General features: G+C 39.8%; 1 long non-coding RNA gene across 1 annotated transcript; it reads left to right on the plus strand.

Moving 5' to 3' along the window:
• Positions 1-13,709: 13,709 nt before the first annotated feature.
• LOC122000329 lies at positions 13,710-14,780 on the plus strand. Its single transcript, XR_006117083.1, has 3 exons — positions 13,710-14,271; positions 14,336-14,498; positions 14,720-14,780. It is a non-coding gene; the product is annotated as an uncharacterized LOC122000329 (long non-coding RNA).
• Positions 14,781-17,734: the final 2,954 nt, after the last annotated feature.

Here is a 17,734-nt window from a genome sequence, read left to right on the forward strand (position 1 = left end):
AGCTCAATATCTCATATTGACTCATTTGCACATGACCATGCTTTCTTGTGTCATAGTAATCAAGGGACCCATAGATATCACTTTCATCATATGGAAGGGATAGATCCTATCTACATCACTCACATCCCTCCACATAATTCATTGCATACTGATGTGCGCAAATATTATGATCATTTATGCATGTTTTAGCGCACATTCACGTACTTTATGCATATATATTCGTTGCATGATTGCCTCTTTCACCTTTTATTCATTATATATACTATTTTGTTTGGATATTTGCTCTTTGTTTGGTTTTGTGTTGGCAGGAACAACTTTCGGAGCTAAAATAATGGTTATCGACGCACCGAAACAAGCTAGAGGACACGATCGTGCGACCTTGGCACGGCCGTGTGGCCAAGACCGAGGAGGAGAAGTGCACGGTCGTGCAACCCTTGCACGGTCGTGTGACTAGGACAGAGGATGATCATCACACGACCGTGCATCCTTGCACGGCCGTGCCACCCCACCCTAAGGCCAAGCAGCACACGACCATGCCAAATGACACGGCCGTGCCAACATTCCAGAGCTTGAGAAGGTCACGGTCGTGTGAATCCACACCGCCATGTGACATCGGCAGAGACGAAGAAGGCCACGGCTGTGTAAACTTGCACAGCCGTGTGACTCAATCCGAGAGGAAGCTGTGTGAGGCCGTGTGGATTCCACATGGCCGTGCGACGAAGAACACGGGCTGTGCCACGTTGAAACAGAGCTGTGCTGAATTCTGGGCAGATTGCAGACCGATCGTAATTCGACCATAACTTTGTACTCCATTGGAGTTTCAGGATGTTCTTTATACCAAAACATAGCTGACTTCAAGATCTATAACTTTGCTTCAGATCCAACAGAGAGAAAGAATTGTTTTCCTGAGATAAATGGCATGTCCATGCCTCCCAACCACGGGTTCAACTGGACCCCCGCCCAGACTGCAGACCAAACTTTGAACCGCCATAGCTTTTGGCTCGGTTTGATCCAGGGCTCGATCCAAGTATCAGATTGAAAATAATTTCAAGGGATACAATTTTGGTTCAGGGTGAATCACAAGAAAACCTGGTTTAATAGGTGAAAAACCTGGTTTACTGGACGCTTATAATCTTGGTTTTCCTTGGCAGCTTGGAGGAGGTATAAAGGGGTCAAGAACCCTATTCTTTGAGGATCTTTGGTTCGGGACTTCGTCCCTCTCCTGGGGAAAGGGTTTTCTCCTTTGGGGGAAACCCTAGAGCTTCATCCACTACCATCCCTTGACGTTCCGTCCATCTCCAGAGCAAGGAGGCACCCCCAAGACATTGAAAATCTCGGCAAGCATCGCTTCTTCCCTTCCTTCTCATATCAAGGGTTGTAAGTATGTTTTTTTTTTATGTTTTGGAGTTGTTCTTCCCCCACAATGAAGTAGACATCCTCTTCTAGGATTAGGAAGTATTTGGAATATGATGCAGATGCAGAACTATGTAGATTCGCTATATTTCTACTCAATGACTTGTTTATGCCTTGTTCAATTGATGAATTGTGTGTGTGTAATATATTTATATCTATTTCTATGCTTTGATTGATTGATGTGGAGGATTTTTGATCCCACTAGGGGATGCCTTAGAGCGTATTGATCAAGGTACTCTAGTGACAGAGGTACCCTTTCCGGACGTCTAAGACGTTCCTTTAAAAGGAGAAACAATCCCTTAGGAACTGCTGCTCTTGTAGAGAGAGTGATCTAGATCGTATACCTGAGGGGCCCTAGTGACAATGGTAACCCGTTCATGGACGTCTAGGACATTCTTTTGAAAGGAGAGGCAATTCCTCCATAAAGAAGTAGGAAATCATAACAAACCTCTACCTTTATCCTTATTGTTATCTACTAGACATGTATCCCTGTGATCTACCGAGGCGCCCTCGTGACAGGGGGGTTAACCGTTACAGGATTTCACAAGAGTCGTCTCTATGCGATACTTAGGGATATTGACCAATCTAACTTCCTACAAGAGCATGGATATAAAGGATAGAAACTAAGCAATCTATGTAGTATCTCCTAGTATTATAATGAAATCGAAATCCTAAAATCCATTCCCCGAAACTCAATTCCCTCCAAGATCAACTCTCTCTCTTCTCCCTCCTCCTCTCAACCTTCTTCCTTTTCCAAAGCTAACTTTCGACCGTCTAGATAACTTACTTTGTGACATCTCTAGTGCTTAATCAAGAGTCCCTATGGATTCAATAAATCTTTTATATTACTGACGACGAAACCGTACACTTGCGGTTGCATAACACATACCTAGTGATCGAATTTATTGTCCACCTTGTTACATGTGACGTTTGCCGATATCAAAGTACACAACTCCTTATGTAGGGAACCATAGTGACTTCAGGTCTAAGGACTATTCATACTAATAGTCACATGAGAATATTTATAACACTGATATAATGATCTATGAAACATTCTCATGGTGTGTCATTCAGTATATATTCTCTAATATATACCCATGTGTCAACCTGATTTCTCATATCCATGACTTGTGAGATTAAGTCATCCGTTGACCTACATGCTAGTCTCAATGCATTAATATTGTCCTTATATATTAATGCTTGACTAGGAATAGTTTAGAGTAGTATTCTATATATATCTACATATCTCACTATCAATTTAATTAATTGATATGTTGAAAATAAGAACCTACTACACAAGGATATTATTATACTTATTCAATCGGCACTGAACTGAAATAACTATAATAACCAACTTTGCCTTTTATTAATAATGATATATGATACAACCATCTTATATATTGGTACTAGGGCTAATACTAACAATATATAGAATAAAATAAATTGATACGCCATGAGCGAAAAAATTATAATTTTTGAATAACTAGAATAAATTCAAATAAGATATGAGTACTAATATATATATATTAGTACAACCCTATATATATATAGGGTTGGTAAGAAGTTTTGTAAAAAAATTCATTCTGTTAGGCCAGATATGATAGCATATCAGGCCTAACGTAGGCCTGATATTAGACACTATTATTAAAAAATAATAATAACAAATCAGAAATAAATAGAGTAGATTAAATGTAGACATATGGGATATCTAGCCCACGTTTGAATCACAGCAAAAACGCACACTCGCCTGCTTCGGCTGTCATCTTTTTCTCGAAGGCATCCTTCGTAGCTCCGTTTGAGGCGTGACTCTACCATCACCGGTGTTCTAGAATCAGTTTCATATGTAGCTCAATTGCGATTTTGGTGGTTCTTTCTATAACAGTTTCACCTAGGGTTTGTTTTGATGTTATGGGCATGTTAGAATAAGAGCATAGTCATTATTACGAAATCTAAGAGTTTTTTTTCTATGTGTGGTAATATGGTAGCTAGGTTCTCAATGGCTACAAAAGGGGCGTTGACAAGTGTGAGTGTTGATCGACCAAGTTATCTAAGTTATGTCAACAGAGGAAGAACTAAAAGAATGAACTGGAAAAGTACCATTTGTCACTTCAGAAAATTTATTTATTCTGTTAAATCGACTATAGAACAAGAACAGAAGATTCGAGGCACACCTTTTTTGTGGATCCTCGACCTCCCTAATAGTTCTTTTATAAGAGCTTAGGTCCAGAATATGTTTGATAATTGGGATCAGGAAGAACAAAACTATATCTTCCATGGGAAGAAACTGAAATTTACAAAGGTAGATGTGACACTGATTCTTGGCCTACCCGACAATGGAGAGATAGTTCGTCTCGATTTAAATGAGGCCTCCAGCGAACTGTACATGGAGTTTTTCCAAGATTCGGATTGTTCTGCCAAACATTTAGAGAAATTGATTATGAAGTCGAGATCAAATGACAAGCGGTACTGTCATCTCTATATCCTGTAATTTTTTGCAACTTTTCTATTTTGTGGTAGTAGCAGTGTTCTTAGAATACTTGTGCTCTCCCTAATTGACTATGTAGATGATTTTGATAACTTAGCTAGGTTTAACTAGTGCAATGCAGTATACAGTTTCATGGCTCCTTAATTAGACTCCATTGGCTTGAAGCTTACATTGAGACCAAAACCACAGGTTGTTGATTCAACGCCCAAGGCCCCCTTGCTCAAGAGATTTTCAAATATTTTGGCTGTAAGTTCGATTACATATATATCATGATATTTGTAATGAATATGATTTATTTTTATAATCACATTGTAGGTATGATTGTGTGAGCACATCATTATTGATCTAGACCATCCTAAAAAATTACCTAGGATACTACGGTGGAGTTGGCCTAATTATCATGTTGACATAGTCAAAAAGTTGATAGACCGTGTAAATACAGATAAAATTTTAGTAGATTTAATTCCGGTAGAGTCAGAGTTGGATTTGCTACCAAACTGGGCTTCGCTAACTGAAGCTCTTGAGTTGGTTGGCCAAGGATCTCCACGGCAAGTCGAAGAAGGTGTAATGCAGTGTGTAGATACGGTAGATTGTAGTCAGTGCAAGGAAAAGGGAGAACAAATTGAAAGTTTAAAGTAAGAATTACATAAAGCTACTAAAAGTTTAGAGGAAGCTAATAAAAACCTGGCAACGGTCATAGATGAAAAGGATAGTCTCTTAGCAGCAAGGGATATTATAATTGCTGAGATTGATTCTATTCTTAAAGAAAAAGATCTACAAATAAGTGAACTGCATAAGGAACAAGATAAGGGTGGCAACAAGGCTGATACTATCAATTCTGACGTGGATAATAGAATTTTAATTATAAAATATAAAATCATAGCCAATGCCGAAAATAAAATTAAAGAGCTCCAACAAATCATACAAAGCAAGGTATCAGGGGAGCCACAAGCATCAGAAGGCATAGACCCTAATTTTCCTAGACTACCAACTAATTTTCATATAGGCCCCAAAAGAAAGAGAACTCAGAGAAGTTTTATATTAGATTGTACAAAAATAAAAGGTAAACATCTTGTTCAGGCTGTCAAACCAGACACTCCTGCACCATCAAAGACCGAAGATACAAGTTCATCACATATAGAATTAAAATGTGATGAACTTAACAAGGTTAAGACCAAAATATTGAAGGTACGGTTGAGTGTAGGTAAGTCGTTATTTTATAATACTTAATGACATATTAGTATTTTAATTATCTCAGCAAGCGAAGACATTTTTTAAGAAGAGTAAGATGGTGTGATAGCCGATGCATTATTGAAGCTTAGTTAGTTAAGGTAAGTTAGTTGGCAGCGTAAATACTTAAACCACATGTCAACGAATGATTATTATTGGAGTTTAATAATATTTATTATAATTTTAATTTATTAAATACCATTGTCTGTATCTTTGTATGTAGGGTGACAGTGCATGCAATATGGATGAATGATACTTTCTCTTTAGATATGTAATCTTTTATGACAATATTTGATTGGACTCAATACACCAATGGGGATTGGATAAATGTTTATTGGACTATTCTTGCTAATGAAGGCAAAAACTCTAACTCACTGTACCACCCATCCATATTTTATGTGGTTGGATTTCGAGTATGTCTCTTATCTCATTGTAAATTATTTTTAATATAGATTGGATGCAGTCAACTCATTAGCTATTTTTTTTGCATAGGAATTGTTTGGAATGATGCACGTGGATGCATTGAAACAAAGTGCAAAAACTGATGAGGACAAGCCCATTAGATATATTTTCTATCCTCTAAATAATGAAGATGATCATTGGCAACTAATGGTCATGGACCTGGAGGAAGGTCATATAATTCATTATAACTCTCTCGGCGTCACAGAAAATTACACAGCTATTTTTGATCAAACTATAAGTATCACATTTCTTATATCCAATAAGCGTTGTTAATGTATTAATTACTATTGTCTGTTATATGTAGGTGTTGTTTTTTAAGAAGTTAAACTGGTCATACTATCACATATGGCATAAATGATTAGCACCTTTCTCCGAGAGAGAGTTTAAAACCATTCAAGTTAATGGTCCCACACAAAGCAAATCGTAAGTATTTGTGTATGTTCCATAATCTTTGGCTCACAATAGACTCTCACAATTATAATACTACTTCTATTTTGTAGGTTAGATTGTGCTTTTTTTATGATGCGTTATGCAAAGAGTTTGATGTTTCAGAGATCTGTAGACTTTATACAAGCTGATATGAGAGCTTATAGATATAGACTTGGACATAAAATCATGTCTGATATAAACTTCAAACTGTAGATAATGAAAATTTGTAATAGACTATTCTTGTAATGATTTACTGTTTGTGTAAATTAAAATTATGGTGTATCAAATTCCCATGCTGAAAATAAACCATGCTAAAAATTTATAATAGACTATTAGCTGTATTTCACTCCCCATGCTGTAGACTTAAACCCTACGTTAGCACCATTTTCTTTTCTTTTTTTTTTTTTTTTGATAAGGACCAAGGCAGCACGTTTTGAGTTTATAGAAGGGGGAGATGAAATTAAGTTTTTTGAAACGAAACCTATCAAGCCAACGTTGGGCTTGATATGGTCTCATATCAGGCCTACGTTGGGCCTGATATGGTATCATATCAGGCCCAACAGAGGCTGATTTTTTTTTCAAAACTTGCTACCACCCCTGAAGAGTTGTAAATTAGGTTTTGCTAGCACCGTTGAAGTCCTTGAAACTCAAGAATCTCACTCGAACTGAAATGGGTCCAATCAGAGGTGTAATGCCATAAATTTCCACTATGTCAAAAGAGAAAAAATAAATAGGAGACAATAAAAGAAATAAAAATAGATTTATAAATGGCCTTGGGCTAGGATTGAACCCAAGATCTTTTATGTAAGATTGATTAAAGTTGCCATTAGGGTGGTGGTAAAGCATCACATGAGTAATATGAAACAATTCATTATATGTAGATTATATGTGGAGAGATGCTTCAACTTCCACTTGGTATAAAAGGGAAAGGAAGAGATGAAAACCTAACTTTCATCTTCCTCTTCCTTTCTTGTCTTAGCCGAATCCTCTTCTCCCCCTTTTGTGGTTTCGGCCAAGGTCAACAAACCTAGGTCCAAGCTTCTAAGTTCTTCAAGTGGAGGATCTAGGAGGAGAGTTTTCGCAAGGATTGGTACACGTGTGAAGGGTGACTCAGAGATTTAGGCATACAAGGGAGGATTTGTCTTCCCTACACCGTATAATAGTAAGATCTAGCGAAAGGATGTAATTATCTCTCACCTGCAGTATAAGTTGTTTCATTTATGCTTGTAAGAACTTCCTCGTTGTAGTTTGGGATGGGTGTATACATGTTAAAGAAGTAAGCATGTTAAAGAAAAGATACAAGCAATAATATGTAAAGTACTCCTCTAAGTTTTGGGATTAAGAGCATGTGAGTACTTTGAATTGCTTCCCATGTAGTTTGGGACTAAGAGGCATATTCAGGTGCCCTAAGGTGCTTCTCTATAAGTGAGGGAGATTAAGCGCACATAAGGTGTTTGTTTAAATGACAAGCAAATGCAAGTACAAGAAATCAATAACCAAAGAAAAATATTTTACTTTAGAATGACATGTACTAGACACAAGGTCCATGGGTGGGCTCCTAGGTCGCCCCTATGCCCCTAGATCGCCTAGTAGTACCTTAATAGGTTCGGAATTAGCTATCTCAGATCTTATTAAGGTTGCACGCAAAGTGGTACAATGCCGGACCCAAGCAAGATGATTATTATTTTCACTATTTATGTAATATAAAGATTTCAAAATTCATGGTTCGTCTTAGTGAAAATCTCTTATGGATGATGACTTGAGTTATGAAGTGTAGTATTGACGAACTCTATCATGTGCCTAGATTTCCTGCATTCATTTCATTACATTATTAGCATAGTTAGAGTTGATGGTTTGTATAGTCAATCTATTTTAAAATGCATGCCATGTACATATTTCCAAATTATGTGTTTTAGCATGAGTGATTGTCAAGTGCATGTTTTGTGTTCCTTCAAGCAGCTTTGAAAAGTATGTTTTTCCTTTTTAATGCATTTTTTTGTGAGTAGATGGTACTTACTAAGCATCCGCTTATAGATTTGCATTTCCTTATACTGCAAATAAAGGTAAAGGAAAGCTCGAGTAAGAGGAAGCAGCAGGAGCAGTGTTGTAACGCCTCGACCCGGGCCGGCCCCACCTAGACAGAATCGGGAACGCCAACAGAATTACCGATCGGGTTGACTACTAACTCCACAGACCACCGGAGGTCCTTTCAACGTGCCTTGTCCTTACTCACATGCACCCTAGAGAACTTCCCAGGAGGTCACCCATCCTAAGATTTCTCCAAACCAAGCACGCTTAACTTTGGAGTTCTTAAGTTTGGGTTTCCGAAAAAGAAGGTACACCTTGATGATATGGATAGTACCATATAACCTTTTAAGGCATACTTAATCAGAATCTCAGAACAGGGGTATTACAATCAGCCCCACTTAAAGACACAACGTCCTCGTTGTGTAACCACGAATCGACAAATCCCAGAATCTCCTTCGCTAGGTGGTGCCCTGGGTGCTCCTGCCACAAGCACACTCACGGTCGCAAGGTTGCACTGATACCATATGTAACTCTTGGACCCGGGCCGGCCCCACCTGGACCGAATCGGGAACGCCACCAGAATTACCCATCGGGTTGACTACTAACTCCACGGACCACCGGAGGTCCTTTCAGCGTGCCTTGTCCTCACTCACACGCACCTTAGAAAACTTCCCAAGAGGTCACCCATCCTAAGATTTCTCCAAACCAAGCACGCTTAACTTTGGAGTTCTTAAGATTGGGCTTCCGAAAAAGAAGGTGCTTACTTGGCTACTAGGATTCATAAACTCTACTACTTAGCCTAGAGGTCTAGAGTTCGAATCCTGGGGAAGGCAAATATCCACTTCCAGGGGTGGAAAGTCCTAGTGAGTAACGGCACGACCAAGGGTCGTCGGTCGACGACATTAGAGGTCGTCAAATGGGCCGACGACATAAGGGGCCGCCAGTGGGCAGCCGCAAGGGCATCCCAAGAGGCCAAAGGGTCGGGTCGTTACAATAAAAAGGCACCTTTTGTTGTAACGACTCGACCCTTTGGCCTCTTGGGCGGCCCTTGCGACGGCCGACTGGCAGCCCCTTATGTCATCGGCCCATTTGGTGACCTCTAATGTCGTCGACCGACGACCCTTGGCTGTGCCGTTACTCACTAGGACTTTCCACCCCTGGCCAGGGGTCGCCAGATGGGCTGCCAGTGGGGTCGCCCAAGGAACCGCCAAGGGGCCGCCAGTTGGGCCGCCCAAGGGGCCGAGGGGCCGGGTCGTTACAAGTGTTTTGTGTGTGTGTGTGACAGAACAATGGAGAAGATCTTGGAACTTGCTACTCAATGGGATGTGTTAGTCCTTAATGTTAATGTAGTGTTTATTTCCGCTTTGCATGAAATACTATTAAGAACGATTTACGATCATCAGTTTGATAATAATTGGTGTGTTAAAGACTTCCTAAAGTAATGGGATAGAATGGTGAGCCAAGGATGAGTACAAAGGGGAGAATGAGCCCTTTTATGGAGTAGGGTGTGACCCCCACACGGGTTATGCAAGAATGTGGTGGGAACGGGTCAAGGGAAAACGAAAAGTAGATCAAATGACATGGGCTGACTTCGAGACTGAGTTCTTTGAGGAGTTTTTTCATATTCGAGTCACAAACAAACATTACGATGAGTTTACGGAGTTCCGACAAGGGAGTTTAATAGTAGATGAAGTTGTGAAGAAATTTAATAGGTTGGCTTGCCTATGTCCCAAGCTGGTCAGCACAAAAAGAGAAAGAGTAAGACTAATGCTCAAGATGGTGAGACTGGAGATAGCTCTAAATGTAGCTGGTGGAATTAATAGATCGCAGACTGCGGAAGAGCTGATTAATAGTGGCCTGATCACGGAGCATTACCTGAATAGTATCAAACAACAGAAGCCAGCACTGATAGAGAATAAAGGACAAGGAGTTCAGGCACTCAGAAACCCCAGAGCCATGGTTCAACTTGGAAGGGGAGCTTCAAGAGGAAGCAGTGGAGTAATAAGAAGGGAGGATTTGTAAGCAAGCAGCCTAAGTATGCTACATGTTCCATGTGCGGAAAGATGCATCTTGGAATCTATTGTAAGGGCATGAGTGACTGTTATACATACGGTCAAGAGGGGCATATGGCCAAAAATTGCCCGACCAAGATCAACCTACCTCCTGCATAACCTGTGCAATATGGAGGCAAGCAAGCATAGCTACACCAGATGCAGGCCGCTTTGGAGGGTCCTTATATTAGCCAAGGCAGACTGGAGGCTCCACCAAGTTCTACAAATGCTCGAGTTTTCTCCCTTACCGGAGAGGAGGTAGCAAATGTCTCTACTGTTATCACAGGTCAGATATACATTTCTAATCAATATGCATCTGTGCTATTTGATACTGGGGCAATCCATTCGTTTGTCTTCATAGTATTTGCTGAAAGAATAGGAATACCCCCGGAGGTCCTAAGCGGACAATTCTTGATGACACTACCCTCGGGAGAGATAATGACATCTATGCATTGGCTACGAGCTGTGCTAGTCAACATTTCAGACAGAGAACTGTACAACGATCTGATAATGTTGGACATGTCTGATTATGATGTTATTTTTGGGATGGATTTTCTGAGCAAGTATGGTGCTTCTATCGAGTGTCATAAGTGAAGGGTTCTATTCCAACCTGAGGCAGAGTCTAAGTTTGATTTTATCGGAGAATCAAAGAAGAGAACCTAGAAATTTTTATCGGCCCTGAAAGCTTAGAAAATGTTTACCGATGGATGTGCTAGGTTTCTAGCTCATGTAGTTCATACCCAGCAAGAAAGAGACCAAAATATAGAGGAAGTTAGAGTTGTATGAGACTACCTAGAAGTATTTCCGAATGAATTGCAAGGTTTAGCTCCGGATAGGGAAATTGAATTTGAGATTGAACTCCTCCCTGGTACCCATCCAATCTTAAAAGCACCCTACCGCATGGCTCCGGCAGAACTGAAAGAACTTCAGGGACAGCTACAGGAGTTACTCGACAAGGGCTTCATTCGCCCTAGTCACTCACCATGGGGAGCTCCGGTGTTGTTAGTAAAGAAGAAGGATGGGTCAATGTGAATGTGCGTGGACTACCGAGCGTTGAACAAAGTAATAATCAAGAACAAGTATCATCTGTCAAGAATTGATGATCTCTTTGATCAATTAAAGGGAGCCACAGTCTTTTCCAAGATAGACTTGCGGTCAGGATATCATCAAGTGAAAGTGAAAGCAGATGATGTACCGAAGACGACATTCTGGACAAGGTATGGACACTACGAGTTCGTAGTCATGCCTTTTGGAGTGACGAATGCTCCTGCGACGTTTATGGATCTAATGAATAGAGTGTTCAAAGCATATTTGGACAAGTTTGTAATCATCTTCATGGACGATATCCTTATATACTCCAGAACTCAGGAAGAACATGCTGAACATCTGAAGACAGTATTACAGATTCTTCAACAGAGACAGTTGTATGCGAAGTTCTCTAAGTGCGAGTTTTGGCTCGATCAAGTGTCCTTCCTAGGTCACATCATTTCCAGAGATGGGGTTATGGTGGACCCGACAAAAATAGAAGATGTGAGTAACTGGAATAGACCCAAGAATGTCAGTGAAATCAGAAGCTTCCTTGGGCTAATAGGCTACTACAGGAAATTTGTAGAGAACTTCTCAAGGATCGCCTCTCCATTGACAGTGCTTACCAGAAAGAATAGAAATTTGAGTGGACAGAGGATTGTGAGAAGAGTTTCATTGAACTAAAAAGGAGACTGACCAGTGCTCCAATCCTAACTCTTCCAGAAAATGGTGAGAACTTTGATATATACAGCGATGCTTCTAAATTGAAACTCGGAGCTGTACTGATGCAGAATGGCAAAGTCATTGCCTTTGCCTCGAGACAACTCAAGGATTATGAGAAGAATTATCCTACTCATGACCTTGAGTTGGCAACAGTAGTCTTCGGTCTCAAAGTTTGGAGGCATTACTTATACGGAGCTCGGTGCAAGATTTACACAGATCACCATAGTTTGAAGTATTTCTTCACTCAGAAAGACCTGAACATGAGAAAGCGGAGATGGCTTGAGCTAGTCAAAGACTATGGCTGTGAAATACTCTACCATCCAGGGAAGGCGAATAAAGCAGCAAATGCACTAAGTAGGAAATCTTGCGTAGCTTTATTAACCTTAGTTGCTATGTCCCAACCCCTACAGAAAGAAATAATAAATTTTGGACTTGAAATTATTACTGGGCAGCTCTCCACCTTGACACTAGTGTCATCCCTACTTGACGATATACAGAAAGGGCAGGATGAAGATCCTAATATTCAGAAGATCAAGAAGGGAATACAGGAAGGAGAAAATGGAGAATTTCTGTAACACCCATGAAGTACTTAGCAAGATTTTAGATATATTTTTTTATCATGAATAAAAATAGGCCTATTGTGTAAATGTGCGAAAATAATAAAATAAAATAGAACCAAAAAGAGATGACCAAGGCTTGAACCTTGGACCTCTTATTAGATATATGTAGGTGTTAACCAATAGACCAAGAGAAGTTATTATTAAAGAGAGAAGTAACAATATAGTTAAGAGTAAGAAAAGAGCTTTTTCATTGAGAAGGAGAAGTTAGAGTTGCCTTCTCCCTCTCAAAAGAAAAGAGGATTCTTGCTTCCTCTTTTCATTAAGGAGAAATAAAAGAAAGAAGAAGGAAAAGTACATTTTTCCTTCCTTCTCTCATGATGAATAAAAGGGAAATTAAAGAGGAAAACTCATTTTCTCCTCTTCCTCCTCCCTCCTCCTCCTCACCGTGACCAAGATCTCTCCTCACCTCTCCTTGCCGAAATCCAAAAACAAAGGAGGACCCCTCTCTAGGAAGGCTCCACAAGCAAGATATTTCCCCTTAAGTAAATCAAATAAGGATGTAAGTATTCCCTCACCTGTGGAACAAGTCGCTTACGGTATTTTCGAAAGATTTGAACTCTTGAAAATAAAAAAATAAAAAGAGAAGAAACCATGCTCATGAATCTTAGTAGGTTATGATATGAATTTAGTTAAAAAAAATTATGTTGTATGATGTTTAAGTTTGATCTTCTTATTAATATGTTATTGTTCTTTTTTTTTTATAAGGTTCGGACATGATGAAAATTTAGGGTTCATAAAGCTTAAAATCTAATTTAACATGCTCATGGATTTATTTATGATGTGTTATGAAATTTGCTAGAGATTCATGTTTATAAGTTGTTTTGAAGTTATTTCTTGCTTGAGGAAGTTTCGGCCATGATGAAATTTTAGGGTTCATGAAGCTTAAAACCTATTTACCATGCTCATGGATTTCTTTATGATGTGTTATGAAAGTAGCTAGAGATTCATGTTTATATGTTGCTTAGAAGTTTAATTCTTAGCTTATGAAGTTTAGGCCATGATAGAGTTTTAGTGTAAAATACCGAAAATGATAAGGGAATTTTCCGGAATTTTTAGAAATTTTTCGGGAATTTTTCGGAGCTCGTATGGACAAGTTAACGGGGACAAAAACAGGGTCCGGGAAAGGCCTGTTTAGGTTATCCTGTTTTAATGAGGAAAAGATGTATTTTATTTTCCTTTTCTTTTTATTTTTCTTTTTCTTTTAATTTTCTTTATTTGCTCTGCCTCGTTGAAAAACCCTGTGCCAGCCTCGCCGTTTCTTCTTTTCCACGCGCGACAACTCTTGCCCGAGCCCTCGCCGCGCGCCCGATCTCCTCCGTGCCCTAACCGCTGGCCCAACGGTTCTCCTCTTCTTCATTTCTTCCGCCCGACGCCACTGTTCTTCCGCCGCAGAGCCCTATTTCTTTCTCCTCTCTGTGCCTGTGCCCGCGCGAAGCCTCAGCCGAGCCATCTCCGGCCTATGCCCTAGCCGCCGGCGACGCACGGAGCAACGCCGCAAAACCCCCTGGTGCCCTAGTCGACACCGATCACAGCCGTCGCCTCTCGCCGTAGAGGACTCAGATCGCCGCCCCTTTTTGTCAGCGAGTTTTGGCCGGAAGAGGGAGTATCAAGCCCTCTCTTGATCAGCCCGGTTCTCCACTGCCGAGCCCTCTTCCCATCTGTTAATTGTCGACGCCAGTCAAGTTGCTGTTTCCCATCCTTTCCTCTCTTCCGGCAGAGCAGAGCCGTTGACTCCTTGTTCTTGGGCCATGCCTTAGCACAGTAGCCGGATCCTTGATCACCTCCGACCAGTGGAAAGGAAGAGGTAAGATGATTAGGTTGATGCATTCATGATCACTAGCTTGGTCTCACCTTGAACTGAACTGTAGGGGAAAAATTTCAAGCGGGAATTGTGTACTGTGGGGAGTTCCTAGTTTCGGCAGCAACCATTCAGTATTCCCTTTTACCAGCAGCATTCAACCTTAGTTGGGTAGTAACTCTTTAATTCCAGCATTTTCTTGTTCTCGAATAAGCTGTGGAACTTGAAGTAAGGTAAGAGTTTAGTTTATGGATTGAGTTGGGTTTTAAATGAATCTAATGGAACGATTAGGGTTAAGACCATTAACCTTAGTCAATGGTTAGAATTAATTTTGGGTAGGCAATTGGTGATGTTAATTAGGGCTTTCCCTGATATTAGTTTCGTGGATTTTATTAAGCTATTTAAATTCATTTGAATTGTAGCTAAATAAAATATATCTATATGTTCGACACAGGACTTTGATTCGGGACGGTATCTCGACGAGTATCTTGATTACCGGATTGGACCACTTTATTGGAGGCGGGTACTTTGACTTATGTCTTTTGATATGCATAATAAAGTGTTTAACATATAGCAAGAATTGTGTTTTCCATTTTATTCGGTTGGTCACTACATGATCTGTTACATGTTGTTTGTTTATTTATTATGCACTGCCTGTTATTATTTATCTGACCCTACATGCTTTCGGTAGTGACCCAACCATGTGATACATCATGTTCTGGACTTAAGGTTTTATATGATACCCTATCTGTTGTGTACCTTCCATTTGATACATTGACTTGTGGTACACCTTGTATTTATGTATGGATCTTGCTATGCTATTCATGAGATTGCCATGCTTAGTGTCATGCATCATGTTTGCATTGTCGATTATTGGCTCCGTATGGTCGAGCCCATCGCCGCCATACGTATCTGACACACCACCACCACCCACGGGTTAGTGGTATATCGACAGTGTGTGGCGGTTCATTGTTTCAGCTCCGCTGGTCCGAGGACTCGCGGTAGCCGGCAATGGCCCGCTCTGCTTAGCTCACGGCATTTAGTGTAGCAGTAGTGGCCGTGAGATGGTGGACTTTGTTTGGCTCCGTTGGTCGATGACTCAGCGTGGTGGCCGGCAGAGATATCCTCCCGTCACAGGAGACGAGAGCATCGAGCTCCCCATTTACGATTTGGGGCGGAGGAGGAGTACTCGACAAGATTCCGTCCACTCACCATCTGTCGGAGCAGTGATGTCCGAGGGCACGGCCACCATACGCATTTATTCATTTTATTGTTTGTGATTGTTGCACTTATACGCCGATTGTATGGATGCATTGATCGATACGCATACGTGATTATGATTTTCTTGACGACTGCTACCTTTCAGTACTTGATTCCGGTTAGTGCTTATCTCCGATTTCATTTCAACAGATTTATTCCTTCTCGTATTCAGGAGACTGTACGCATGATTAGTGTTATCTGTTATTTGTTTTATTATGTATATCAGTTGTACCTGCTGAGTGTTGGACTCACCCCGCCTCCATTATTGATATTTTCAGGTTGAGGTTGTCCGGAGCAGTTCCAGTCGCTGGCCCCCCATCTGCACGTAGAGCTAGTTCTCTACTAGATCGTTATTTGTTTTATTTTGGCCTTTTTCTATATCAGACTTTGTTTTAGTATTGTCTTTGGATTTTTCCAATGGATATTGTATAGAGTGAAACCTTTTGATGGATTTTTGATATGATATTGGATTTCATTCTACTACGTGCCTGCCTGGACGGCAGAAGAGGTGAGTTCGTCGGTTTTGAGCTTTACGAGTGTAGTTGAGTAGGGTGGTTTTTGAGTCAGAGTATTACTACTTTGTTTGATTATATATAACTGCGTGGTGATGCTTTATTTTGTTGTTATTATTCCAGCCGCCTGTGGCTGAGGTATATGTGTGATGTAGAAAGTTTCAGATTGTCCGCTGTACAGGGGAGATGCTGCCGAAATTTCTTCGGACAGGGACTCCTCTGGGGCGTGACAATTTAGGGTTTCATAAAGCTCCAAACCTAATTTAGCATGTTCATAGGCTTCTTTGTAATATGTTATCAAATTAGCTAGGTATTCATGTTCATAGGTTGCTTAGAAGTCTACTTCTTGTTGTATGATGTTTCGGCCATGATAACTTTTTAGGGTTCATGAAGCTCAAAACCTAAGTTAGTATGCTCATAGACTTTCTTATGATATGTTATAAAATTTGTTAGAAATTCATGCTTATATGTTGCTTAGAAGTTCATTTCCTATTTGATGAAGTTTTGGCCATGATGAATTCTTAGGGTTCATGAAGCTCAAAACCTAAGTTAGTATGCTCATAGACTTTCTTATGATATGTTATAAAATTTGCTAGAAATTCATGCTTATATGTTGCTTAGAAGTTCATTTCCTATTTGATGAAGTTTCGGCCATGATGAATTCTTAGGGTTCATGAAGCTCAAAACCTAAGTTAGTATGCTCTAAGACTTTCTTATGATATGTTATAAAATTTGCTAGAAATTCATGCTTATATGTTGCTTAGAAGTTCATTTCCTAGTTGATGAAGTTTCGGCCATGATGAATTCTTAGGGTTCATGAAGCTCCAAACCTAATTTAGTAAGTTCATAGACTTCTTATGATATGTTATGAAATTAGCTAAGTATTCATATTATATGTTGCTTAGAAGTTATTTTTTTTATGAACTCTCGGCCATAACTATAATCTAGGATTCAAGAAAGTTTAAACTTAAACTTAGCAAGCCCATGAATTTTCCTTATGATATGATATGAAGGTAGTTTGTTATTTTTATGCTCATGTAGAACTTAATTCCATGCTCTTAGGGGTTCGTCCACAACTAAGTTAAAAGGGCTAGGAAGCTTAGAGCTTACTACCTATGTTCATGATATTCTTATTAGCTTATGACATGAATTTGATTTAAGGTTCACATGCTTATATGTAGTTGTAACCTAAAACTTAGCATGGTGACTCTCGGCCACCATATGAAACTAGGGTTAGAGACCCAATCATGACTTTGCTAGGTGTCTCACATACTAGAATATGAACTAGGAGATGCTAGTAAATGTTTTCCATGTATGATTATGGTTGCCTACGATAATTTATGTACTTAGTTAAGGATGCTCATGAATTATGCATGATAATGACCCTTATGATATGTTTTATGTTTAAGTATGCAAGCTTTATGACAAGACCAGTAACATGTTTATTTATGTATGTTATGAATTATGCATGATATGATTCTTAAGATGACTATGTCCTCAAGCATGTATGATTTCAAATATGTTGCATGCTCATTTATGTAAGCTTATGAACCAAGCATGATAATGGTTTTATATGATGGCTATGTGCCAAGAATGTATGCCTTATGATATGATAAGAAAATGGCAAAGAGTTGCTTCCCTTAAGTTGGGATTAAGAGCACTCTTCATGTTAAGACAAGAGCATGACATCTATGATG

This window comes from Zingiber officinale, chromosome 7A (assembly GCF_018446385.1).
Source record: "Zingiber officinale cultivar Zhangliang chromosome 7A, Zo_v1.1, whole genome shotgun sequence".
Classification (NCBI taxonomy): domain Eukaryota; kingdom Viridiplantae; phylum Streptophyta; class Magnoliopsida; order Zingiberales; family Zingiberaceae; genus Zingiber; species Zingiber officinale.